The sequence below is a fragment of the Solea senegalensis genome, linkage group LG6 (assembly GCF_019176455.1).
Source record: "Solea senegalensis isolate Sse05_10M linkage group LG6, IFAPA_SoseM_1, whole genome shotgun sequence".
Taxonomy (NCBI): domain Eukaryota; kingdom Metazoa; phylum Chordata; class Actinopteri; order Pleuronectiformes; family Soleidae; genus Solea; species Solea senegalensis.
Genome location: NC_058026.1, coordinates 13,151,843 through 13,179,217, shown reverse-complemented (window position 1 = coordinate 13,179,217; position 27,375 = coordinate 13,151,843). Strand labels below are relative to the sequence as shown.

The 27,375-nt window shown below is 39.6% G+C and overlaps 1 protein-coding gene across 4 annotated transcripts in view; it reads right to left on the bottom strand.

Moving 5' to 3' along the window:
- The window catches only part of LOC122770479 (receptor-type tyrosine-protein phosphatase delta-like), a 105,665-nt gene that overhangs the window by 68,170 nt on the left and 10,120 nt on the right, over positions 1 to 27,375 (bottom strand). For all 4 annotated transcript variants that reach the window (XM_044027355.1, XM_044027353.1, XM_044027352.1 and 1 more), the window contains exon 3: positions 11,311 to 11,335. The gene's annotated coding sequence lies outside the window, so the exon portion shown is untranslated. The remainder of the gene's footprint in view (positions 1 to 11,310; positions 11,336 to 27,375) is intronic.

The window sequence follows — 27,375 nt, the reverse complement described above, 5'->3', positions numbered from 1 at the left end:
CGCGTTCCAGGTTATAAGCCCAATTCCTTCCATCTTGGGCATGGGCTGCCCCGATATGCAACAGGGTGACGCTGCATATTGCGACCGACTGAATACTTTACTGGCATAAACACCAGCAGTCTGGTTTCCATGACTTCAGAAGACATTGCATTGACTTGCTTTCATTTCCTGGAGACTTACTCTAACCCTACCATTAACCTAACCCTCATCCTTGCCATATACAACGTATCAGCACCTTAAAATGTAATCATTTACTACCCCATAAAGACGACAAGTCCCTATACTGTGACTGTGTAACCAGATTCTCATGGAAGGAGAACATCTTAACGTTAAGGTGATAATAAACTAATGAACACTCAGTCTCCCTAAACCCTACACAACCAACCTTTAACCTGAATGCCACAGACATTAGGTTGACATCTGATAGTTAAGAAAACAATAGAAACAGACCATCATTCACTTTAACTGTCCTTCTGTGCGACTATTTTTAAAAGTAGCTGAACCTCATGCTCAGGCTGAGTTTGGGAGAGAGCTGCCGGAGGTCACAATCTAAATGAGACTTCTTGTTAAAGTAAAGAATACAAAGGACATACAGCATCAGACGTGTAGGATAGGTCAGAACCACTGCTCCATATTTATGCTACAATTCCTCTGTGTCTGCTGATTGTTTGCCAACATAGTCACCACATCGACTTTGGAGGGTGACAACGGGACCTGCTCTGCTCCTACGTTTCTGGAAAAGAGAGTTTCTAGTTCAGCTCAGTTTCAATCAGGTGTAGGACTTGGTGTTATGAGACTCCAAGAACGATTACGTTTTAGAGTTTTAAAGATTCTGCACTGTTGTTAACCGGGAAAATAACTATATTTGGTAACTTCCGAAGTTACCCGAAACCGCGTTACCACGCGGCTAATAAAGTCGCAAGACTAATCAAGACTAATAAAGGAAAGTTGATGAAATCAATCAGGTTCGTTGGAGCAGGGAAACATCTAAAACATGCAGGACTGGGGTCCCCAAGGACCAGGATTGGGAAATACTGTTCTAAAATAATGTACCTTCCACTTTATTTGTGTTTTTCTGGTATATTTTTTATACGTTTACAATATACAAGTATTTCAATGAGTGCCCAGTAAAGGGTTAAACTTACCAGGCCTAGAACATACAGTGAAAAAAAAGGTCTTGTACACACTACACCCTCAGCAGACACTATTCAGTCAAAAAGTAGTCTCAAAGTCAAAGTCACGATAAAACACGTGAAATAACTTGGTCGCTTTCTCAAACATAACAACAAAGCTCCAAAGACACCGAGCCAGCCTTGTATCACTGATGAGCACGACTCAGGGTTCTTAAGTAGGTTGTAGCCATTAATGACGACACAGAAGAGATGATCTGCTCTTTTGTGTCTCTTGAGAAGAAAGACCACTTGAAACACTTAAACTATCTCACAACATGAGAGGAAATGGGTTGAATTTGCAGGAAGAGATGATTTTTTTTCCCCGTGTTTTACAAGCAGGAACTACAGCAAAGGGAGGCTGCGAGCATTGCAACATCGCCAATTCACTGTAAAGTCAGTTTTCTTTGTGCAGCTTACACAAAGGTTACAAGAAAGCTGTCTTTTGTTAGATAATCCTGTCCCCACTGCAATGGTGGAAAATAAAAATCACGGTGACTCTTCTGCACGGCAGCAGAGGCTAAGACGTGCCCTGGGTGTCCCAGTGACCATAGATATATGGTGCAATATTTGAATTATCATTCGGTAGGTACAACAAATTACTCAGCAGTGTCCTACTTTTAAAAACATATTAGACACCACTGCGCTCGAGGCCAAGAGAACAAATGACTGAGGGAGAAAATGAAGTGAAAGTGTCTGCACCACACAGGGGAAGCCAGAAAGAAAGAGTGGGAGTTATGAGGTGAAAAGAAGAGAGGGAGATAAGGAGAATTAATATGAATGAGAAAGGGCAAATAGATACAAGAGGGAGGAAGACCTTCTGAAGTGGAAGACCGTGTTCTATCTCCTCAGCTATCATCCTTGAAAAATGACACAACACGTCTCATTATATCACACACTTCAGACTTTATCAAACAGCCTGATTCTTTTAATTGGAGACAATCTGTTTTTTTCTTTTTTTTTGTCACTGAAAACAATAAAGTTCTGGATAAGAAACTCATCTGACATTTTTCACTTCAAGGTGAATGGGATGGAGCGGTAATTTAAGCAGAATAAATAGAGAGAAGTGGCACTATATCATCCGAGTGGCGGTGGGTGAGCAGCATGACCTGACACCTGCTTATTACTTACTTTTGACAAGATCACAAATGTTCGGTTGATATTGGATTCCCATGAGTGCTGAGTGGGAATACTGGAGCAGAATTAGAATGGCCACAGAATGACTGCAGCGGCTTTCCTAATGAAGTCTCTTAGTCCCTCTGCCAGGGTGACCCATTTTCTCTTTTTCTCTCCTTTTCATCCCCCTCTCGCTGATACAGCTGCCCCAAATTCTTCACAGGGAAGACGATGCATAAATTTAATTAAGGCGGCTAAATTATTTGAGATTCTTATATCCTATTCTTGTGTCCCCTTTCTCCACCCATTAGTCCTTGGGTTTGCTTGAACTCAAGTGGGTGAGGAGTCTGACGAGGTCAGTCTTCATTGTCGAGGGAAAATGTCACCATGGAGATGCTAAATTATATACGTATGAACTTTCACATTCAAAGAATAGATGGAACTGAAAAGCTATTTTGACAGTGTGTGTGTGTGTGTTTATTTGTGCGACATGAAAACACCTTTTGTTTGTATCCTCACTAAATAAAACTAAAAATGATTTTGTGTTGGCTTTTCTGTGAGAAAATTAGGTTTGTCTGCCCCCATGTGCCTTTTAAATTTAGTTTGAAATTGTTTTTCCAGCGTTTGACTTGATTTGATAGACATTGATTTTAATGCTATTACACACTGGTACTAATTTGGGCATGATAAAAGGATTTCAGGTTCATCAGGAAGCAGAGTGGATGCCGGTCTACATTACAAAGCCTGGTAGAAGGGGAATTTGTTTAATATCATGCAATTGAAAAATTCCCCCGGAACAACTGATTATACTGCACACAGACGTCCAGGTTTATCCAAGTGTACAAGGTTGTTCACGCTGGAACACGTCTGTGTACATGTTTGAAATGGAGCTGCAGTTTTTAGCAGTGCTTAAATGTTTTAGTTTTAGAGGTTAAAAAAATCCTTGAGGGTCATGAGTCACTTAGAGTGACACTGAGTAGATAAAAAAAAGACATAACATGATAAAAGACGAAGAAAACAAAACAAATAATAAATAATGTAACTTAAAATCAGGTATGAAAAGAAATTCAACCCTTGTCTATGTCCTTGCAATACACCTTTTGTCCTCCTGGGGCAAAAATGACCCCATCTGGTTTGACTGTTATTTAAAGCATATTAAAGCATAAGTTGTCAATGAATTCTGTGTTTACATAACACTAGCCCTAGATTCCCTTCATTTTGGAAACTAGGGCCAATAGACTGTTTTTGAGTTAAGTTAAAATAAAATAAAATAAAATAAAATAAAATGAAACAATTAATTATTTTTGACACAACAACAAATACAAAGTGGACACAATTTTGTGTTACACCTTTAATGTCAACTTCATTCAAACACATTAATGATATTTCTTTAGTTCATTTGGAATTTAAGGCCAATAAGACTTAAGATTTATGTGAACTTTTACTTTGTTTTTGAGTACAAATAAATATAATCATGAATTATTCGGACTATAGTTAACGATCACAGACACAGACTGGTAAAGTTGAGTTAGGATGCTGCTTTTAAACCACTTCAACTTAAATCACCAACCCCCGCCTGGTTCGACTGTCTATAAAGTATAAAATATCACCCACCTCTGTGTTTTATTCCGACTGTGTGGCAGGTATTTTAAGTGTCTCGGTTCAATTCAGTCATTAAATATGAAGTAAAAACCATATAAATCACATTTTTAGAGACGCGAACATTAAATGAGGTCAAATTGACCCAGAGGATAACAGGAAGTTTAAAAATATAAGCAGTGAGTAACAGGAACTACGAGGGCGAGCTGAACATGACGTCATAACGTCGGCTGTCTGTTCATGGGGTGAAATGTTCAACTGTATTTTAGAAATGTGATGGATGGCGGACGTAAGTTCCTTCTCTCTGTGTGTTATTCTTAGCAAACAGGGGGGAGACATGCAGTGGGGAAGCTTCTGGCTTCAGGTAATTTCACTGGCGCTGCAAATACCATGCATTTTCCTTCACCCATCGTCAGTGAATCGTTGACGATGAATAATACAAGCGCAAGATTCTTTTTCTCCGTTGAAGTTGACGTGACATTCATGTAATCGATCAGAAAAATAATAGCCCATTAAAACAATGTGACTTTTGCTTGTGTGTCAAGTTGCAAATTTCTGTTTCAATAGTGTAATTCTCATCACTCCATGTTTGTACCTTGAATACACATCGGCAGATCACAATACCAAATTTTTAACCTTTTTAAGGTTTAATTTTACCCTATAGTGTCCTTTCTAACCTCATTTATTGATTTACTTTGTTATTTCAACTACTGATTCACTTACCTATTTCATTACACTTTATCTGTTACTGCTTACGTTTTTAATTTCTCTTTTACCTGCTTTTACCTCCTGCTTAGGTCACCCATTAGTATTTTAGTCTCTCCAGTGTTTTCCCTAGCGGCTGTTTGTGATTTCCATGACAGTGTTTCCACTCTTCTTTTCCTCTCTCCCTTCTTACTTCTTCACTTCTCCACTGCTGTATTTTTTATTATTTTTTATTTTACATAATAACAGCCATTTGTTGGCTGGGTGGGGGATTATGTTTTTATCCTGTGAAGCACTTTGAGTTGCATTGCCTTGTTTGAAAAGTGCTATATAAATAAAGTTTGATTGATTGATTGATTGAATAAAGGACTGCCATTACCGGCTTGGCAGTTTGTGTAAAAGCGGGTTAATATTTGTGTAACTGCAGTTTGTTTGCTTACTAATAAAAGTACTAGAATAAATAAAAGTCAGTGAAGAATTAGTCAGTATTATAATTTGAAAGTCAAGGAGTAAACTGTGTAATTGATTTTTTTTCTCTTTCCTAACCTTCCACTCAGAATCTCAGTATTAATTTTACATTAGTTTCCTGCCATGTTATTTTGCGCTCATGGCATTTCCTCATCACATCAGGAAGGAGGAGCAGATTTTTCCTGTCACCATCCTGTGGCTGCATGAGCGTGCGTGTGTGTGTGTGTGTGTTTGTCTCTTCCCTTAGCTTCTATGCTGTCATCCCTGCTAGTAAAAAATGAGGCGCATATAAGTCATTCAGAGAGAGGTAGTCACTAATAGGATAGAGACTGCTTCCCCTCAGCTACCCATGCACTCACACAGACACACAGTGAGTGCACACACCAACAGTCTGAGACACTCGCGCTCACATTTCTCCCCAGGAATGAGCTATGGCCTTATTACCCACCTCACTTCCTTGCAGCCGGTGTCCTCCCGTAAAAGAACAACAACACTGTTCCTGTCCTCTCTCCTTCACATACTACATCCATCTATCCATTCTTTCCTGTGTTGCCTCCTTCTCACTTAGTCCCAAACTTTTGCCTACACACCCCAGGATTGCCTTAGCTTCCTTTTTTTCCCCCCTTTTCCCACTTCCTTGTCTCATCATCTCATGCGCCTGATTTCAACCCTGCATTAAAATTGCCTCCTCTGCACTTCTGCACAGCACCTACCTGAAATACTCAGATTGATCCCTTCCACATATCTTCCTGCGCTCCCCTCCAATCCTACCTTATCATAACCCATCCCTTTCCTCTCATTTTAGTTCCCCTTTCTTTCCTCTCATTCTCCTCTAAGCTTTCATCATATACCTCGCTCCTTGATCTATTAATCTCTCTCTGTTTTGGCTCCATCTTGCTTATCCCCTTGGCTCCTTTCCTTCCTTTCTCTTTGCCTCCTTTCCCTCTTCTCACCCTATTTTCTCCACCTTTCCCAGTACCTGTCTAGACTGGAATGAAATGGAGAGAGAGGGAGAGAGGGAGAGAGAGAGAGAGAGAGAGAGAGGAGGTGGATGGGAAACAACACACAAATAGAAGGATAAGAGACAGTTTGAGAAGTGGGTGAGTTGAAAAAGGACATGGTGAAGTCCGATGAGAAATATAAAGTTAGAGGAGTCAAGTTGGTGGCGTTCAAGAGAGTAGATATATTACAATGTTCATATTTTTTTTGTCAGTCTCAATCTTATGCTGTAAATTGTCTGGCTCCAACGCAACAGCGATCCTTTTCAGTGGCACACCGTTTCACACCCACTGAACACCTCTGTCCACTCTACTGTCATTTCATTTTTGCGTGGGGCTCTATTTTCTTTTTGCCTTCTCCCAGAGAGGTGATAAACCTGCACAATTCACACATTGCATCAAAGTGAAGAAACATGCTCCAAGGGGAATTTTTTTTGCTCCTTCCTGATGAGCGATGCCACGAATGAATTTTGTGGCATCATTTCCGTCATGCTGTGAATATGGAGGGAAAAAGAAATGAAGGCCTCGATTCAGAGTAATGAGGGAATTGAGGACAAACAGATGCTGGATTGCCTCTTTAAAAGACGGATACAGACACAGTTGCAGTTTTGTTTGATGGCCCGTGTGATTCAGAGTCTGTGTGTGCGCACGTCACAGAGGCAGGTGTCCTGTCCGTCTGTAACAGGATGTGATAATTAACCTTTCTCCTGCTGAGCGGAGCTATTAAAGCTAAGGCTGTAAATGAATTTTATCACAAACCACACATTACCCAACTTGAGTTGAGTGTTGAGAGGTGTTGCACACAAAGATTGACATTGTGCAGACGGCCAATTCTTGCCGGGGTCTATTCAATGAGGTTGGGAACCTCCGAAACTGGACGCTGAGAGTATGAATTGGATTATCGCCAACTATCTATTTACATTAATGAGAAGCTGCTAAATTACAGTCTCTTGGGAGCTGATACATCACCCTTGCAGCTTGTTTAAATCAAAGTAGGTCATAGCAATGGTGGGCTGAAATTATGGTTACACTTTTTTAGTCAGTGACGAAAAAGCTTGATGCAATGTTTTCTGCCAACATGGAGGACATGAGCTTTATGACCTGTAATGCAGCTCGACACCATGAAGTGATTGTTTTGGCTCCACTATGAGGGAGAGGACACGTTATCACTTTTATATACATTCTATAGCCGAGGTTAGCATTGCATTTTTCTTTGCGTTAACAACACTCAGACACCAGCTGCATCTGACATTGCGTGTAAGTAGCTCTAAATCCTGGGTGCCCGACCAGTCCATCGCCATCAGTCGGACTAATTCTCTTTAATAATTAAGAACACAAGGCGTAACTGTAGTTTTGACGAGTAAGGATGACCTTGCAGATATCGTGGATAGCACAGGAGGGCTGAAGCTGCACGATTGACAGAGACAGTGTGATTGGTTTTATTTTAGGCGTTATCAGAAAAAGCCCGGTATTGCAATAAATCATGATAACCAAACAATTATTGCACATGCACATTATAATTATTTTGTGGCCACAAATGAGTATTTTAAATTATTATAATATTCCTAACATGCTGGCAGAGCATTAAGAAAGTTGTCCCTGTGGAAGACCTTTTTTTGTTTTTACACCACTAATTAATTACATGTTAATTCATTATGATTACAAGGGTGTACAACGTTATGGGCTGTTGCTATCGTCCAGTTTATCCTGTAGATGTTTATTATAACAGGCAACGAGTGAATGCAAATGAGTTCTAGACAAATGAGCTGGGGAGAAAATCTGACAAACAGCCAACAATTTACAACTGTCACAGATGATGAGCAGATGATGAGCACGAAGAAGAAAAACACCTTAGAAATATGGGGGATGAAAGACAAGTGAGAGAGGAACTGTTATGCTCGAGTAACTGAAGTCAGCTGACTCATGGCCAGTGGGACAGTGTGAGACAGTGTGCTGTCCACAGACGTGCAACCACATCAGACCAAACAGATTATTTCAAATGATTCCTCATTGATTTGAACTTGAAACAATTTATAGCACATAAAAAATGTTTGAATATTTAAATTCACCTTAAAATGTCTATAAATTATTATATATAGACCTTTACTCACACTGCACGTTTAGATTCTACTGAATGTGTGTGTTCTATTCTTGTCGGAATAGAAGCTGGACAGGAAGTCAGACACTGTTACTACATTAAAAGTGTTATTTTCAGAATAAAAGCCCCCATTTTGATGAATTGCACAGCCCTACTGTTAAATGGTTATGGGAGATGACAATCTTTCAACCGTGTAATTGTAAAAATGCATACTACCTAAACCACTATTTAAAGTGCACATTAAATTGAATATACCATTTAAATATATCCGAAATGAGTGGTATCTAACAACGTAATATGAATATCTAACGACAAAGAAACCCAGACAAAGAAATAAAAAGAGTCTCGAGTGAGGATGTGGCAGATGGGCCAGCGGTAGAGTAACATATGACTTTTTGCCCCTGAGTGAGTCTCCAGTAACAGTGCGCCGGCCAAACGTTAAGCACTAATGAGGCTCTGCACTCAGTCCCAGCAGAGCCACTCCACAACACGGGGATACACACAAACACACACACAACCTTGGGTTCTAAAGGAAACAAACACAGAGAGGCAAAGGGGCATAGTAAAATGGCATCTGTGTTTGGTCAAACATCGTTTTATGTCAATTTCATTGGCAGACTGATGTCCACCCACTAGTCATTGTCAAGTGTGGGAAACATAAACAACATGCAGCAGTCATTACAACCTCACAATGTTCTCTCAAGTTTGATATGTGGCACTATTTAATTCATCAAAAACCTCTGGGGTTTTTTCCCCCTTTCCTTTTATTTATACTGTATATTTGAACTCTGCTCAGATTGAAGCTGGGTGGCGCACATTATTATTGTTATTATAATAACAATAATAATAATAATAACGGGGAAACATAGGGAAGCCACCTTCATTTTTTATGGCCCAATTATGTGTAACAAACTCCCAGAAGAGTGCAGTTCTGCTAAATCAATGAATTATTTTAAATCCAGCCTGAAAACCTACCTGTTTTTCACTGCTTTTAGATAAAAATTAAATAATCACTGCTGCACCTCAGCCGTTCCTGCTGCTGTATTTTTATTTATTGTAAAGCACTTTAAAATGCCTTGTTGTTGAAGTGTGCTGTATAAATAAAATTTCCTTGCCTTATAATAGACAGGACAAATACATACATTAAAGGAGGCTGGGGCTGCTCCATTATGGACAAAATAATCATCACGATTATTTGGGTGGAAATTGAAATCCCGATTATTTAAAACGAGTACTGATTTACACATGGAATTTTAAATGAACCTGAATTTGAATTGACCTTATAATAACTCCACATGCTTGTATATTGTATATATCTTTGCTCAAGCTGTGTGTTAAACTCGGGGAGTCCACTGAATGGCTGTGTTCTATTTCTACCAGATGACACGGGAAAGGAAGAGAAACACCATTACAACATTAAAAGCGTTATTTTCAGAATAAAAGCCCCCGTTTTGATTATTTTGTTTTTTGTAATCGTTTGAGGCCATAATCGTAATCGTAATATGGAATTTATCACAACATCTCATTTTGCTTAATTCAGTTAGTTACCAATTTTTCCAGTCAGGTGAATAAGGTTGACTTAGAGTCGGAGAGTTGCATTCAAATCCCATTAATGCCATGGACTTTTTCCATCGACAAAACTAAACGTGTAATTCTGAGAAAGGAGTGAATTCACAAGTACTTTGAAAACAATCTGTAACTGATTAGTCAGTTTAAATATTTACTGACAATCAGTAAATATTTTTACCAATTTGCATTACATATTACATTACACTTAATTTAATTTAATTTAATTTAATTTAATTTTATTTAATTGACAAATTAGGGATTAATTGAACAGCAGGTTGTACAATCTGGTACCTTGGGTGGGTCACCATCAAGTAGCGTCAATGAGGTTTCCACCGACAGTTTGCTTAGTGGTTAAAGAATTGTACTTTGGCGGTAAAACGTTTTTTTTATGTCATTGTCTGTCTGTAACTCACTGCCTAGCCAGCCCTTACCTCACTTTGGGGCTGCAACTAACGATTATTTTCATAATCGATTAATCCGTCAATTATTTTCTCGATAAATCGAGTAATCGTTTAGTCCATATAATGTCAGAAAATGCAGAAAAATATTGATCGGTATTTGTCAGACCTGAAAAATGACGATGCTCTCAAATGTCTCGTTTTGTCCACAAACCAAAATGATTGAGTTTTAATGATTTATTTGTTATATCGAGCAAAGAAACCAGAACATATTCACATGAAAGAAGCTGAAAAATCACAGAAACTGGTTTTCATTCTTTAGAAAACACTCAAACCAAATAATCCATTATGAAAATAGCTGACGATTAATTGATTAATCGTTTCAGCCCTAACCTCACTTTCACCTGTGACTAGTTGAGTTGAAAAATACTGGTCTGCTAATAAATGTACCTGTTGGTCGACCAGCATGACCCATAGTTCTGTTATAGTTGGAGAGCTTATAAATAGAACGACAAGCGCGCCACATGGTTTTCCCTCACTCACATACACACATCATGTATGTCCAACCACAGGTTCAGGCCCATCGTAGTATTGTGAGTTGGCTGATATTATTACAGAAAGAACCAGCCTGAAAGTAATAAGTTTGAGATTTCGTAAAGCTGAACCCTGTAATCCATAAATAAACAATAACAGTGATCTGGGCGTTTAAAACAATCAGTTTTTTTTTGTTTTGTTTTTTCAACAGGCAGGTGCTGTTATGAATAAGAGCTTGTGACAGGAAAACTCCATTGTAAGACACAGAGGAGGAGGACTTACTGTACATTATTGCTCTTTGTTTACACTACGCAGAATTACTAAAACAGTTAACGCGATATATCGTATTGATTAGAATGATGCATTAACGTGTGGATGCAAATGCGCGCCATGTGTATTTCTGATCATCGAGGGCGAGCAGTGGGAGTGCTATACCCAGTATGTCTCTTTGTTATCTTAACACAATGTTATTGTGTTTCAGTGAACAAAAACCGGAGCCAAATTTTTGTGAGGACACAGATTGTTTCATGATGCACATACTGTGCCAAGTGGTGATAGCGTGCTGTGTTGATACAAGTTTGAAACAAAAAAAGAAAAGAAAAGGAAAAGGTGGGGGAATAACACAGGAGGCGAAAAAGATGACGTCAGTCTCTTACCTTAAGAAGCCCTTAACACGAGAAACTGCAGAGAGTAGGAGAAAAAGAGAGAAGGGAAAAGGGGGCGAGACAGAGACGAGAGAAAGGAACAAGAAAAAATTAATTAGATAGGCTTATGGTGCATTTGCAAAACAACAACTTTCCAAAAGGTCAAATAGCTCCAGCATACAGTCCTCAAAGATCACTGAAGGACTGAGAGAGAGCCGGGTCATTGTGATGCAGATTACGCTACCATTACAAACATGTCACTTGTCAAATACAGTACATGCAAATATGGCTGCAACGATTAATAGATTCCAATATTCAACTGTTCTGATAATCCATTTGATCGGATTTGAGCGGGTTTTTTTTTTTAATAATTAAAACAAGCTGTCTGAACTGTCTTTTTCTGCTTCTTGAAAGTGAATATCTTCTGGTTTCTTGGTTCCATTTAACAAAGAAATCACTAAAACTGGTTCATTTTGGTTTCTGGACAAAGTAAGACATTTGTCAACATCATCATTTCCAGGTTTGAGAAACACTGATCAACATTTTGTGTCATTTTATGGACCAAACTAGTACTCAATTAAACAAGAAAATGACCAAGAGATTCATTGATTATGAAACTAGTTGCTAGTTTCTACATGCAGCTGACCTGATCTCAGTTTATAGATCAAGTTTACTATACGATCACCAAATCATCACCAACCTAATACATAACTAATTTATTCGAGGATAATAAATAATAATCTCTACTTTTGCACATTTTACAGTCGAGCAGGTGGTTTTTGACAGTTCTGACAAAGAATGTGGAATAGATTAACAGAAGGAAGCAAAGTGAGACTGATTCCGCTCCACTGAATATCTATATTTGAAAGACTCTCCATCATTAAAAAAACAACCAAAAAACTGCAGAGGCTGTTCTCAATTCTGCTTTCGGGCAGGCTGTTTAAAGAGACAACTTTCCAAAGTTTAAACAAACAAACAAAACGATGTTCCAGATATAGCCCTCATGGATTTGCTGAACGCTTGGATCCTGTACAACATTACTCCTTTTTTTTTTTCTTTTTTTTTCCCCTGCAGCTCCAGACTTCGTCAACCCCAGTGGAGACTGGAGTGAGAAGTAAGGAGATAATGCTGGCTTACTGGGTGTTTGGCTTGTTTTCTGCCAACTACTGACCTACTGTACTTCACATTGCCACACTCTGCTGGCTGCGATACATGAAGCCTTGGAAAGCGATGACGAAAACAACCTCACAATTAAACAGACACATGGCACAGAGTGAGTTTACTGGTCCATGTCTGACTTCAGCAGAAAACAACACGAAAGGAAATCAGGAAATGATTTTAATTAAAATGAAATCCAATTAGAAATTAGAAATAAAAGTTGTAACACGATTATACCTTGGAAATGCTGCTAAACATACTGTAAAGGTTACATACACGTAGTTTTTGACATAAATTGGCTATAGCTAATAAAGTAGCTCTCTCTGCGTCTTCTCTGAAAAGGTCATTAGAGAAGAATCCACGGACCGTTTTGTTTTTCTGCTACAAAGGCGGCCTGAATGCACAGTACGATGATAAATAAAGACATTGGAAAAGACAGGTGTAGAGCTCTGGTAAATGACGTCACGCAACTACAGCAACACCATTTTGTCAGGAAATGGCTCTGTTGACATCCGTATACGTAAACAGCGCTTAACACATGTATTAGACACCACCCAACATAAGGTTTATGCCATGGCTGGCCTAAACTAATAGCCTTGGTAATGATCAAAATCATTTTTTTTACGTTTCTATAAAGGTTAATACACCAGTAAACAGAAGCTCTTTAACCAAAATGATATTTTTAATGATTTTAAAAATCAAATTTACTGTTTTACAAAAAAAAAAGAAAAATCTTCACACAGAAGAAGCCCAGCTCACATTTGGGTATAAAAAAAATGTAAATTCAGTTTGTTATTCGCCAAATAAACAACAATAACATTTTTAGTTTTAAAAAGCTTTTTGAAAGATTTCTAAAATACTTGTGTTATTTTCTCAGTGGTCTGATCATTTTGTGTTTGTGGGTTTTCTCCAGGTTCTCCAGTGTCTTCCCACAGTCCAAAGACGTGCAGATTTGAGGATTACACAAATTGGACATGGTTTGTTTGTCTCTACATGTGTCCCTGTGATGGACTGGCAACCTGTCCAGGGTGTACCACCGCCTATCCCCCGTGACATCACTGAGAAAACTGTATCTCAGGAAATATAATAAAACCAAAACAATACATGTATGAGTTGCTGGATACAAGTGGATACACGTGCCATTTACAAATCACAAATAACGTTGCTTTTTCACACATTTTACTTCTTGTACTTGTACTTGCAGACTCACACAAAAAACTGCGTGTTAAGTTAACTCAGCAGACGTGACATTTAATCTATAGAAATATCATCTTTTTTAATGTCAGGATGCATGTAGAAATATGTAATCTGCTAATAAACGACACCATATCCATACACAAACCAGTGCCCATGAACGCACAAAGGCAATCAAACTACACCCTCATCACCTCACACACATGCAGAAAAATGCGCACACACACACACACATTTCATTAGTGAGGTGCAGATAGATTACTCTCCCGAAGGAGACATTGACCAAGAGGCCATTGATCCACTGAGCTATGCCGATCTGTGTGTGTGTGTGTGTGTGTAAAGTAGCCCACTGATGGAGTCTTTAACTTGTTAGAGTAAGCACAGTAAATCTAATCCAGTTGTGTTTAATGGAGAGAGAAAGAAACAGACTGTTGACATCTTCATTAGGACCAATTACTCTGTCCAATCACTGCAATCTCACTCAACAGGAAGCGAGAGAGAGAGAGAAAATGAGAGAACGTGTGTGTGTGTGTGAGAGAGAGAGAGAGAGAGAGAGAGAGAGAGAGAGACAGAGAGACAGAGAGAGAGAGAGGGAGAGAGAGAGAGAGAAAACAAGCATTAGCAATATTTATGTCTCGGCCTATCATCATCAGTGAAGACTGATAGCACTTGAATTGTAAATAAAAAACATATTTATTCCACTTACTGAATGACAACATGGCGCATTTAACGGCATCAATATCAGTTGATCTCGTTCGAGCCTGGCAGTGTACTGAAGTGTAAATCAATAAGGCTTAAACTGGAATCACTAAATTATACAGTCTTATTGATGATTCAATAAGGACCGTTGGACTCCGAGGTTTGTAATCATGACTTATGGTAATAATACGGTGACGCAGCCGTATATCTATTAACGAGATCATTGTAAACGTGCAGGCAATCACAGGGAGAGACATTTCTATTTCTGGTTTGAAACGCGTGTGTGTGTGTGTGAGAGAGTGAGTGTGTGCGCTTCAATGTTTCCCATACATGTGAGGAACTTGTAATTAGCTTTCTAGCTTGTTCTCTTACATTGGATGTGAAAGTAATTGGAGCTTTTGGACACTCACTCTCAATCTCTGTCAGTGTGTGTGTGTGTGTGTGTGCTGTAGTGTCTGTATTCTGGAGGACGGCCAAACCATTACTGTGTGCTCAGCCTGCTCTAAAGCAGCTTGTTCATTAGTAATGAGTCCATTTGCAAACTAAATGAGTGTTTGAGTGGCCACACGACGACGTGTGTGATGACTGTGTCCACTTACTTATTTTGTAGCCAACCTTGCACTGTCTCGCACTCACATACAGGAGGCTTTTTTTGTTTGTTTTTTTCAAATATACACGCGGGTGCGTGTGTGTGTGTGTGTGTGTGTGCGCGCTTGCTCAGCCAGCCTGAGAAGCTCATGTGGAGATAATGAAGTCAGTCAGTTGTGTCATTAATTACTGTTTTACACCTGCTTGTCTCAGCTAATTAGACATGCTGACACACAAAAATACTCTCACACACACACACACACACACACTTACAACACACATGCACACTTTACACATTTTCACATTCGCACCGAAATGCATATATGTATTCTATCACACTCACGACTCGTGCACACGACTCCAGACAAGTTTTTTTTTTTTTGCACCACTGAGTCAAAAATATATTCTCATTTTCACTTTGATGAAGGTGAGATGGCGCAGCTAAACACAGTGCGGTTCGGGAATCTCTCCCGCGCACACAGAAACACATCTCCGCGCACTTCCCTTTTCTCACTCTGTCATTATCTCATCCCTGCACTCCTCTCCTTTCCCGCTCTGCTAAGTTTCCCACAGTTTCTACCATATAGTGTGTTCTCAGCTTCACTCACAGCACACACACACACACAACTATCTCCTGTCAGTGTCGCTCAATGTGCGCGCGAGTATGTGTATTTGAGTGTTGATGCATTGTGGGGGTGATTTTTAGGTCACTGGAGAGAGAGAGGGAGAGAAAGTTTAGCCAGTCCTCACTTTCTCACACCCTTTAAAGTGACAGACTTCATCTTGGTATAATAATTAGACTTACGTTTGGGTTATGAGTAGGGAAGAGCATTTCAGGTAAAAAAAAACGCTATTAGATAGTCACAGGGGATTATCCGATGATAATTATTCATATACACCCTTCAAACTCCCAACCCCCCATGCATGAACACACACAGCCTTCCCTACAGTAGCATGTGCTTTATTTAAACTACCTTCACTGCTGTCTTCAGGAGGGAGGGGAAAAAAAAGGCGACAGGACTCCAGTCAAACCTCCTTTAAATTACCATTCGTCTGAATAACATTTGTCAATTCTCAACAACAAGAGAAGAAAACAAACCGCCGCAGAAAACTGCAGGGAATGAGAGCGAGAGCGAGAGTGATGTGAAGTCCACAGCGTGTTATGCTGAGAGCTGTAAGAACAGGTCGCTAATGAGATGCATACAAGTTAAGGGCTGAACGATGTTACATACATATCTAATTGCGATTACAATGCATAATTATTCTCATTTTCACTTGAGTAACGTATTTAAAATGACAGCTGTGTGATGTTTGTGCCGATCTGTGTGAAACAAAGATACGGATACAGATCAGTCTGTAGAATTATGACTATTATACTTATAATATTGTATATAATATTGTCATTTTGACTATGTTTCGATTAATTGTTCAGCCCTAATACAAGTTGCATTCAAGGACCTAGACCAGTGATTCTCAAACCTGAAAAAAGAAAAAGTAACACCGTTATGGCCAAGGTTAAAATAACAGTGGTGTAAATAGGCCGAACAAATCAAATGCAGTACCTAACCTAACAAAGTAAAAATACTTTGTTACTGTACTTAAGTACAACATTCACGTATGTATTTTACTTTGTTACTCATTACTACCAAATAAAATCAGAAGAAGAAGAGTTGGTAATGGTCTGTATTTATATCAAGCTGTTACACACTGCATTTTGCCATTCAGCCATTCACACATCTTTCATACCCATTCACACTGCAACATGGGTGCCTTGCTCAAGGTCACATATAGACTAGCAGAGCCAGGAACTGAACCCACATCCTTCCTGTTGAGACAACTGGCCCTACCACTGAGCCACCATGGCTCATTCCTAACTTTTTTAATACTTTTACTAAAACTTAAGTACATTTTATATCATAAAATTACCTTTGACACTTAAGTACAGTAAATGAAGACTAAAATAAAGACTTTTACTTAAGTAATATTATAAAAAGTGGTGTTAACTTCTGCCTTTAACTTTAATTTTGTTGTTAAGATACATGTACTTTTACTCAAGTATCCCTTTAATGGTACTTTATACAAGACTGCTATTCATAGGAGGCAGATTTATTCCCGATATATAATTTGCTCTCTCATCATCCTTCTCTTCCGCACATATACTGTATTTCACACACTGGTAGAGTGAGATTAGATTACTGCATATGCACCACAATTAGAAAGTCATTGGAGATCAGTTTTGGATCTTTTTAAGATAATCATAATCATAGTTCCACCTTCATGGTTCATGCAGAGTAAAAGGTTAGGGTGCAGCATTTAAGGTCTGGTGTTCAGGACGAGAAAGTTATCCAGGTGACTCCCACACCTCATCGACCAACCAGTGGGGTACATTTGATGGGGAGCCAAAGGCAAAACCACTGGGTAGTGCACATCCGCATCTCAGCAGCACCCATTTTAACATCACCTACGCTGTACTTGCCACATCAATATTTATTTAGCTGCACGGTTGAGGTAAAGGGCTGGAGAATACATTGTGTGTCAAGGAGAGAGGTGTGTTTGTGCTCGTGTGCGTGTGCGCATGTGTGTGTTTCCTCATTTTAACAAAGGCCCCAGCTGCAGCCAGTTTGCTGAATAAAAGATGACAGAGCCATAATACCAGGAGGTTACCAGCTAACAAAACAATTATTTTGTCCAATTTAAATAGCGACATCAGTTGCATCACAAGCAGTTTGCATGTCAACTGTGTTACCATAATATTTGCTACCAAATGAAAACAGTTTTTATCTGCACAAAGAGACTCCCCGACTCCCTCCTCCCTTGCACTCTTACTTCCGATCTCTCTTACTCTGCGCGCGCGCACACACACACACACACACACATTTTGCTCTGGCTGTCTTGCCCTTACTCAGTCTCTCTCACACACACACAAACACACACAGAGCACGAAGAGTGTATGGCTATTCCTCTCCTCTTTGAAGGGTTGCTTTGAAGCTGTGGCACACGTATCGATTGGCGCTCAGATGAGCTCGTTTCGCCAGAGCCCTGCGATTATCTGTCGCTTTATTTCAAACAGAGTGCGAGAGAGGGGGGCTTACGCGCCCATCACTCACTCACGCTCTCACAGTCAGTGCTACACTCATACATGAAGCACGCGCGCATACACGCACACGCGCACACATCCACACACAAATGGGAATAATGAGATGAGCTTACACAGTGAATCCCAATACTTAGGGCAAGCTGTGCTTTAGAACTGAAGTTTGAAGTGAGTTGGAATGTTAAACGAGTGAGGACATGGCGAGAGAAAGAGAAAATAAAGTCAAACAAAGTGATGAAATGTAAGAGAAAAATTCCTCTCACAAGTTCACTCTTATTTTAAAAAATCGGTTCCTCCACAGGCATTATGATTTCTTTGCTTTCTCTTTTTGGTCAAAATGATCGTTCACCACAAAGTTTGTGTGAAAGAGGTTGAATTTCTTTAGACTGCTTCTTTCCATCACTATGTTGAAACATATATACAGGGGCTATAAGAATGTGCGATTGTCTTATAACCTTTTTTTCAGCACAACCTATGGACATGATTTTTGTTCACATTTTCACCAACTATATAAACACACCTGCGCAAAAAGTACTCAAATATTTAAAAATCGTATTGAATTTGGGAAATTTGGAAATACGTCACACATTAAAGTTTGCTCAGCTCGTTTTCGGGAACAACAATAGAAGAGAAATTGCCCGTATTGTGACTTTTGTGACTGAAGATAAAAAAATCTGCGATATAAAATGAAGACGACAATATGCATTTCGCAAAGCCTGAAGATGTGACCTATAAACACACACTCCTGTCCATATAAGAGTTGTGTATTATTCCCACTGCAAGGATGCACTAGGAGTTAAAAAAATAAATAAATAAGCCCACAAGAGGAAGACAGAAGAAAGTAAGGCAGTGTGACATCACATTTTCTGGCCAGACCAGAGGAACTCCATGAAAGATTTTATTTTGACACTACAGTGTGTTTGCATCAAACTTGAACATACCACTCTTTGATTGAAACCCTGGGACCACACTGCTGAGCTGTTACTGAGAATTAACATGTCTGAGTGTGTTATTCATGTGCTTAAGGAGAATCACTCCGGGATGCACAGCCAAACACGGACACAACAAACACACTCACACACACACACACACTACTAAGACAGAGTACACAACTGAATAAACACTCCAGCAGAGACGAACGACGTGCTGCTCCGATCCTCACCGTCATATCATGTGTCAATTAAGGGGTTTACACAAACAACTTAATGGATCCGTTTGGAAAGGTTGTTACGCAGATTCATGTTTGTGATGCTCTGAGAATTGAACCCCCTCGGAGGGACTTAATGATGGAACCACATGTGCTCAGGAAACAGGCAAATGTCTAATTGTGGTGTTAAACGTCGGAGACGATGTCACTGTGAATGTTTGTTTATTCATGACATGGAGGCAGGGTGATCACAGAGCTACGATATCAAGTCCATTTTTGAGAGGACTCCACACGAGCACAGCAACAAAGACAATTTCAGAACACAGTGAGGCTTTGTCGTACCGCAAATAACAGCAGACGAGCCTGTTACAACAGGGGTCTTACGCAGACTCAGAAGTTAAACTGAGTTGCTTGATTTTGCATGCGTTCAAGGGGAATGTCAGCAATTCACCTTGACATGAAGTCAGTGGATCACCACACTTCAAAGACTTTCAATGTCCATCAATATCCATGGTAATCTGTCCACAAGTTGCAGAGACATATGACTGTGACTGCTGGTGGTGCCAAAGGGGAAGACAGAGGGTCACTTAAAGGTGGGAAGGGAGATTATTGGGTGGAGCATTTTTTGTACTGTATTACTTAAAATCCTCTCCGAAAACATGCAGATGTGGGAATTGGGTAAATTGGACACGTCTAAATTGACCGTAGGCGTGAGTGTGAGAGTGGATGCTTGTGACGGACTGGCGATCTGTGCGGGGTGTGACCCCCACCTTTCGCCCTATGTCAGCTGCGATTGGCGTGTGGAGGAAAGAATGAATGAATGAATAAGCAGTATAGATGAATGTACACAGGTACAGGTGTTTTGAATGCATTCATCTACTTGTGGTGATCAAATGAAGCCACATTCTAAACGTGTCTTTGGAGGAAAAGTTGCAGAGCGTGCAGAGACCGAGCTCTTCTAATAGGCACAGTTATAGAACGCAGCTGTAGTCTTCAGCTGTGGATGCAGCACAAGTTGTCCAAGTATAATACGCAGTTGCTGTTGTTTTTTTTAAATGGTAATGCTATCCAAACAAAGGAACCTTTGGAAGAGCAAGTGGTGAACAAAAGCTTTTTTTTCCTCTGGCTTTTCACATGCTTGTTAGATCTAATCTAATTGGATCTAATCAAAAGCAACGAGCAGCTACCAGCAACTTTACGGTGGAATGTTCAGTTGTGTGTTACTTGAGCACGCATGAGTTGACTTTGTGAATCAATGAATACAACTTAACTGTTCACATGGACATTTTGATTACATTCATTCACGTAATCTATATTTATATACAAGTGGATTTTCAAGCAATTAAAAATGTGTATGAATTTTAACTGGATTATGCAAATGTTAAATATTCTCTTTCCTCAATGGGAAAAAATATTTGGCAGAATGTTGCAACACTACAGCACTAGACTGTGCTCAGGGCAAGAAATGCACCACAACTACGGTTTGTGCCAATTCAGCTCAGTGTGTGTGTGTGTGTGTGGGGTGTGTGTGTGTGTTAGTGTGTGTGTGTGTTCAAACATTAGTATTTTTAACATATCCTCATGTGAACCGTTAATGTCCATCAGCTACATATCAGTCCAGACCATATTAGATGACCAACAATGGACACTGTCGCCCCTGGAACCATAATGTTAGTAAAATAGTGGGGCCTGAAATGAAGCAAAACAAACAAAAAAACTTGATATTTTACTCAAAACCAAGCAAAACCAAAATATACAGGTTGCAATGGTACATGAAAATTAGAATGTGACTTTATTTGTGGTGTTACAGCGATAGAATAGTAAACTAAGTAGGCTAAATCTAAAAGATTAATACAAGATAAAATAGAAGACCATATAAAAAAAACCATTCATGATAGTGGTGATAGTGATGGTAAAGGCCTAATTGCTGGGAGACAATTCAGGTTCTGTTACAGTCTAACAACAGTTTTTTCTGTGGTCAGACTTTGTCCCTACCTAGTCAGAGTCATGCAACTGGACACAGTTATTTCCCATTTTGTTTCATTGATGTGATGCAAACAAACCTTATGTTTACATATTTTATTTGCCTGTGCACACTTTGTTTTTTTCTGTCTCTAAGTTTGTGTGGGTACTGTAGTGTATGGTATTGTATGTGCAAGTATCTGAACGAGGGCTGTCAAAGTTAACGCGTTAACTTTGTTGGGCGGAAGGTTTAATTTTTTATCGATAAAACAAACGCACCATTCACTGCAATGACAGAAAGTGCGATCCTTTGCCTTTACTGTCAAAAAAACGCAACTAATTGCTGAGACCTCTGCAGAGGAATTCCTCGACACTCTAGACACCGATAGTGCCCGTAATATCCTGGCAGCTGCCGGGCGATTTCCACTTGGACACCTACCCTGTGTGCCTTCATATTAGTCATTAAAAGACAAGCAAACATTTAATTGCGATTAATCTAGATTAACAAATTGCAAAATGTGAGATTAATTAGTTGTTTTTTTTCTTCTATTATTTATCTATTGACAGCCTGAGTTTGTACATATGTTTTGTTTTAGGTGTGTAAGGATCATTTGTAGCACTGTCAGTGCAAGTGACTGTGTACTCAAAATATCACATGCCATCTGTCATTTATATATGTATATGTATATAAATACATATATATATATATATATATATAAATATGTAGAGAGAGAGAGCTCAAAGTGTGCATGTGTGTGTGTGTGTGTCGATAAAAAGAGCAAAGGAGGTCTAGAGAGGCTGTGAGAGGGATGTCTGGGTGAATAAGTTTATTAGCTGAGGTGGGAGGTTTATGTGCATAAGTGCACCTATGAGAGCCTAAAAGAAATGAAAGTGTGTAAGAGTGGGAGAGAGGGAGAGAGAGAGAGAGAGAGAGAGAGGGGAATAGACAGTGAGAGGGTGTGTGTATGTGTGTATGCATATTAGAGCACTCGTTAGGTCGGTATCCAGCCATTGCAATCAGCAGTAATCCTGACTCAGCATCAATTATGACCCCATTAGTCACAAACCCCTACTGGTGTATATACACACACACACGCACACGCACACAAACTTTGAACACACACATGCACAACCAGCCAGATGGACGCCTCCTCTCATTAGTGTGTATGCACTGCACTTTATAGCTGCACAGCTTCACAGATACAACATGTAACACGAAAAATGTCATACTTCATACTGCTGCCAATTAGGGCTGGACGGTTTTGTATAAATATCTAATTGCGTTTTTTTTTTTTTACAAACTTTCATTCGATAAACACATTTAAAATGATCACTGTGTGATATTTGTGCAGATCTGTGAGAGACAAAGATGCTCCCTTCATTTTGGAGCCTCCTGCGATTTGAATATTGCAGCAGGCCGTACAATAGAGGTAATAACCACTGGTTAAAAAAGGTGTTATATATTGAATATACTGTACATAAAACTAGTTGATATGGCACAGGTTTTTTTTTACTTAATTAAAATCTATGATTGAGGTGTAACATATAACAAAAACCCCGCCAGCTTTCATTCAAACTCAAAGTAAACATTTTAAAATAAGCTTAATAATCATGCTTGTGGATACATGATAGCATTAGGATAACCTTCTTATCTAATTGCATATGCAAAAAAAATCACAATAGATGCATTTAAGTAAATGTGTGCACACATTAAAACTTCAGTGAGAATTTCCAGCCCAGAAAATATATAAACAATGAGCTCATGTCACTTCAATATGATTTTTGCAAAGCTCATCTGTTATTAGATGACTTTGGTTTTATACGTACAGCGGGCCACATGTCATGATGACAAATCAGCCAACTCCATCTTAACAGTGGGACATTCAGTTGAACACTATGGAAAATGCTTAAAAGGAGACCTTGACACACCATGTGCTTCACATTAATACAAACAGTGGCCAGTTTAGAACTCTAATGTCAAGAGACACAGACAAACACACAAAGCAGCTCAGCCTTAATGACAGACATGCAGTGCGGGCGTAGAGGCCACGGCTGTGTATGTGTGGGTGTATGTATGCACTTATGTAGAAGGGAAAGGATCAATAATAAACAACAAAAACGGCCGCATCAACAAATACAGAATCACACACATTCAAGCGGCCAGCTCTTCTTAAAGGGACATTTTAAAGGTAGCGTAGCGCGCTGTACTGCTGACAGTGAAAAGGTCAAAGGTCAAAAGTCAAAGGTTACGGCCCAGTCAGCAGGAGTGAACGCCAGAGGAGAACGATACGCAGAACGATACGCAGAAGTTCAATTCTTCATCTTAACTAAGAATCAAATTGATTCAATTTAGTAATTTTCAGAAAGTTACTTAAGGCTTTTAGATTTTTTTGCTTATTTGAGCGCAAGACAAGTGAGGTCACACAATATCTACTTCACAAATGTTAACGCAACAGCATGTGAACTTTGCAGGAGTTCCCATTTGGTTGCCTTCTTTGTTTCATACAGGCTACGTATTATTAACATTATGCAAACAGACGAGGATCTCAAACGCAAATGACCGTGGAGCCACTGAGCATTTAGTCTGGTCAGTAAGGGGCCAGTCAATGAACATGATGGAACAATATATACTGTAGTTCACATTAACAATGTATTTGTGATGCAAAAATAATCTTTTACTAAACAAAATAACTCAATTACAACTTGATATTAAGTGGTGGGCCACATGAAATGGATTAAAGGTTCCACATGTGGCCTGTGGACCTTGAATTTAAGACCTAGAATAGTGCTGCCACCATTAATTGATTATTAATCCATTACTAAATAAGTCACTTTGTCCTTTATAACCATCATAACTCCAGCGTGACACTGACTATCCCTGCCATTAATTAATCCCAAATAAAGATGCCTTTATGCACATACTAATATTTTGGCTGTACTTTTTTAACTATGTCATGATGTGTGTGTCCATGTGAAAGGTCACAGAAAGTATGTATCGCTCACTGTGTGTGTGTGTGTGTGTGTCTGTGTGTGCATGTGTGACCTCGTGCCCCACATCCTGACAGGAAAAACCAGTGAGCCAAGAGCGGAGCGCTGGACCCCGGGGTGTCAATCAGAGATTCAGATTGACAGACGAGTTAGCTAACACTGCTCTCACATTCACCCACACACTCTCTCCCTCTCAGGCGTCTTTCACTTCCTCTGTCTGTCTCCGTCTCCTCTTCTCCACCTCCTCTCTGTCCCTCTGTCCTCCCTCCTTCCTTTTTGTTGTCTGTCTCACAGCCTGTGTCTCTTCATCCACATTCTGCTATTAGTCAATTACCCCCCCCCACCCCCCCTTCTTCTATCACTCCATCCATCTTCCACCCTGCGTCTCCTATCTCTCTGACAGATGGGAGCCTCAAACCATTCCTGTTTCTGCTCTCCGTCTCTCAATTCATCTCCCCTCTGACGTCTTCTGGCTATGTCCACAGTACATAATGCCTCATTCATACATGTACGCATGCTAACTACATCACAATCGAACGACAGAAGGGCCATCGCAATGTTTCCAACGACCAGCACGGGACAAATTAAATGAATGATCCTTCACACGGCAGTTTTTTAGTCAAACAAACCTTCACTTTTGGTGGTGCCATGCATGACTTTTAAAGACAGCAATAATGCCCCAGGTTAAACTCGGAAGATATCCCACACTAGTTAGGGTGTCCCGACAGCTGAGGGGTTAGGGGGCCGAGCACATGCAGTGGGTCACAGTTCAACTCTGTCCACCCTTGCCCTTAAGTGCATGCAATATCCCCAATTCCCTGTCTCTTCGACACCATGACCATCGAAAAAAAAAAACTGAATGCACTTCTCATGGTGTTCATCTGTGTTTTTTTCCAAATCTGCTCTCAAGAGTTGTTAGTTTTTAAATTTGACACAAACAATTTCACACTAGTCAGCTTCTTGTTCAGCTGCAGCAAAACATTTATCCTCGCAAATACATGCAGTTTCTTGTCGTCTTCGCAGCAGTAAAAAAATCAAAGCGATCACACACACACACTTACTTAATAATCAACCAATCATGCAATATAAGGGTACTTGTTTCTACACCACTTCTGACACAGTGGAAATTTAACTGGACTGGGCTCCACTTGATTCAGTTCATTCACTCTTATTAACCATTCTCATGTATCTTTAAACGGGAAAATGGCAGTCACTGTGAGCAGGAACATTGTGAGGCTGAGCCATGATTTAATGACATGAGGTGTCCAGATTGTTCCGACACTGCTGCCAGCATTGTCGTCACTGACAGTTTAACATAGTGTGAACCTGACCACCAGTACAAGACCGACAAGACATGCATGGTGGTGTGATTGCAGGGCAGCATTAGAATATCAAGTCACGCCGAGAAGGAAAACACAGAGGAATCTGTATTTCCTATAAAGTGATGATTTGGTTCTGTGAATAATGCAGAATGTGTTTGTAACGTAGCACTCGGTGCTGCGTACCAGTGTGCTGATTCTAATGCATACCTCATAAGTGTCGAGATGCAGGGGCAAATTACTGCTGATGTGATAAAAATCCTTCCTCAAAGGAGGAGAAACCTGGTGTACTACGTGTTGGACGATAATGGTTTTAAATCTCTCCTACCTGTAGCCACACGCCCACACCGGTACAACCCAACACCATGGGTTGATTTGATTCATGGGTATTTTTGGCCTTGCACAACAACATGCAGTTGCACTTTATGTGCAAGCGCTTGATAACACCCAGCTGTTGATTTATGCGTTTAAAGGCTGGTTTGTGTCGGGTCAACACAGACTCTGCGCCGTAGTCTCTGTGAGAGGACTGAACAAGTGCTCTGCACTGCTGTGGGCGCACGGAAAAATAAAGTCTTTAAATATCACGCACGTTTTTAAACTTGAGGGAGGTGGGAAAAGCAGTGAGAATTGAAGAGTTAGAAGTGCAATGGAAAACAGACTCATTGAAAAAAAGAAAAAAAAAAAGGATCACATGACTGAAAACGCCTCTCCACCTTCTGCATTTCACTGCAGCGGAAAGATGGAGAAATGGCATGATACGGTGGAAAAGAGGCGGCATGAGTGGACCGATGAGTAAACCCCCAATACTGTGTGACGTCATATTTCATAAAAGCAAATGTGACGACAATCATAATAAAAATAAATATAGAAAATTGCTTGGCACACTTCACTTACTTCCACCGACTGCTCATGATGCCATTAGTTGCTTAGCAGCATTGAATGGAAACAAACATGAATGCACTTTTTTTTTTTTTGTTAAATCAAAATTTTCAAAAAAACTATTTTCAGTACATTTTGATAAAAACCTAGCTAATGTTGACTGAGTTGGAGGTAAATGCTGGAGGAGATGTTTTGTATAATAGCTCAGCTGATGGAGGTAGAAGGGAGGTGATTCTAAGCATAAAATAAGCTGACATGTGAGTAGAACTGAAACAATTACTCGATTAATCGATTATTAATTGATTACTAAATTAAACGTCAACTATTTTGACAATCAATTAATCGGTTAGAAGCTTTTTTCATGATTAAAACAAGATTTCCGACTGTTTCAGCTTCTTGAATGTAAATATTTTCTGGTTTCTTTGCTCCAGATAACAAACAAAATAATTAGAAACTGAATCATTTTGGTTAGTTTGAGAAAGTCTTCTGACTATGGACCACACGATGACTCGATTATTTGAGAAAATAATCGACAGATTAATCGATTATGAAAATAATCGTTAGGTGCAGCTCTAGACGTGAGCATGGCTCACTTGATTGCTGCGGAATTTGCATTTCATTAAAGTAGCTTTTCCTGACATTTGTAATGTTGTATGGTGGCTAAATACACACAGACACACATTCTCCCCATCGCCAATTAAGTTCAATTCTCTGAACAAAGACGCACTGCTGTACTTTCAGTAAATGTAAACAATCAGTCAAAATATTACAAAATTTAATTCAATAAGTCATGACTCGCTGAGCACAAATTGTACGCGCGAGAAAATGATGTCAAATGTTCCAAATGTTGTATCACTAATACATTATATAATTATATAACATTTTAGTGAGGAAAGAGGTTTACATCACAGCAGTATATTAATGACTCCTACAGGCGCATACATGTGCACATACATGTTCTGATGCAGTGAGGCAGGGCTTTGAAGATGGATGTGTGTTTTCTCTTGGGGGCCATTAAAGAGTGTGAATGGTCTATTAGGAGGTTAAAC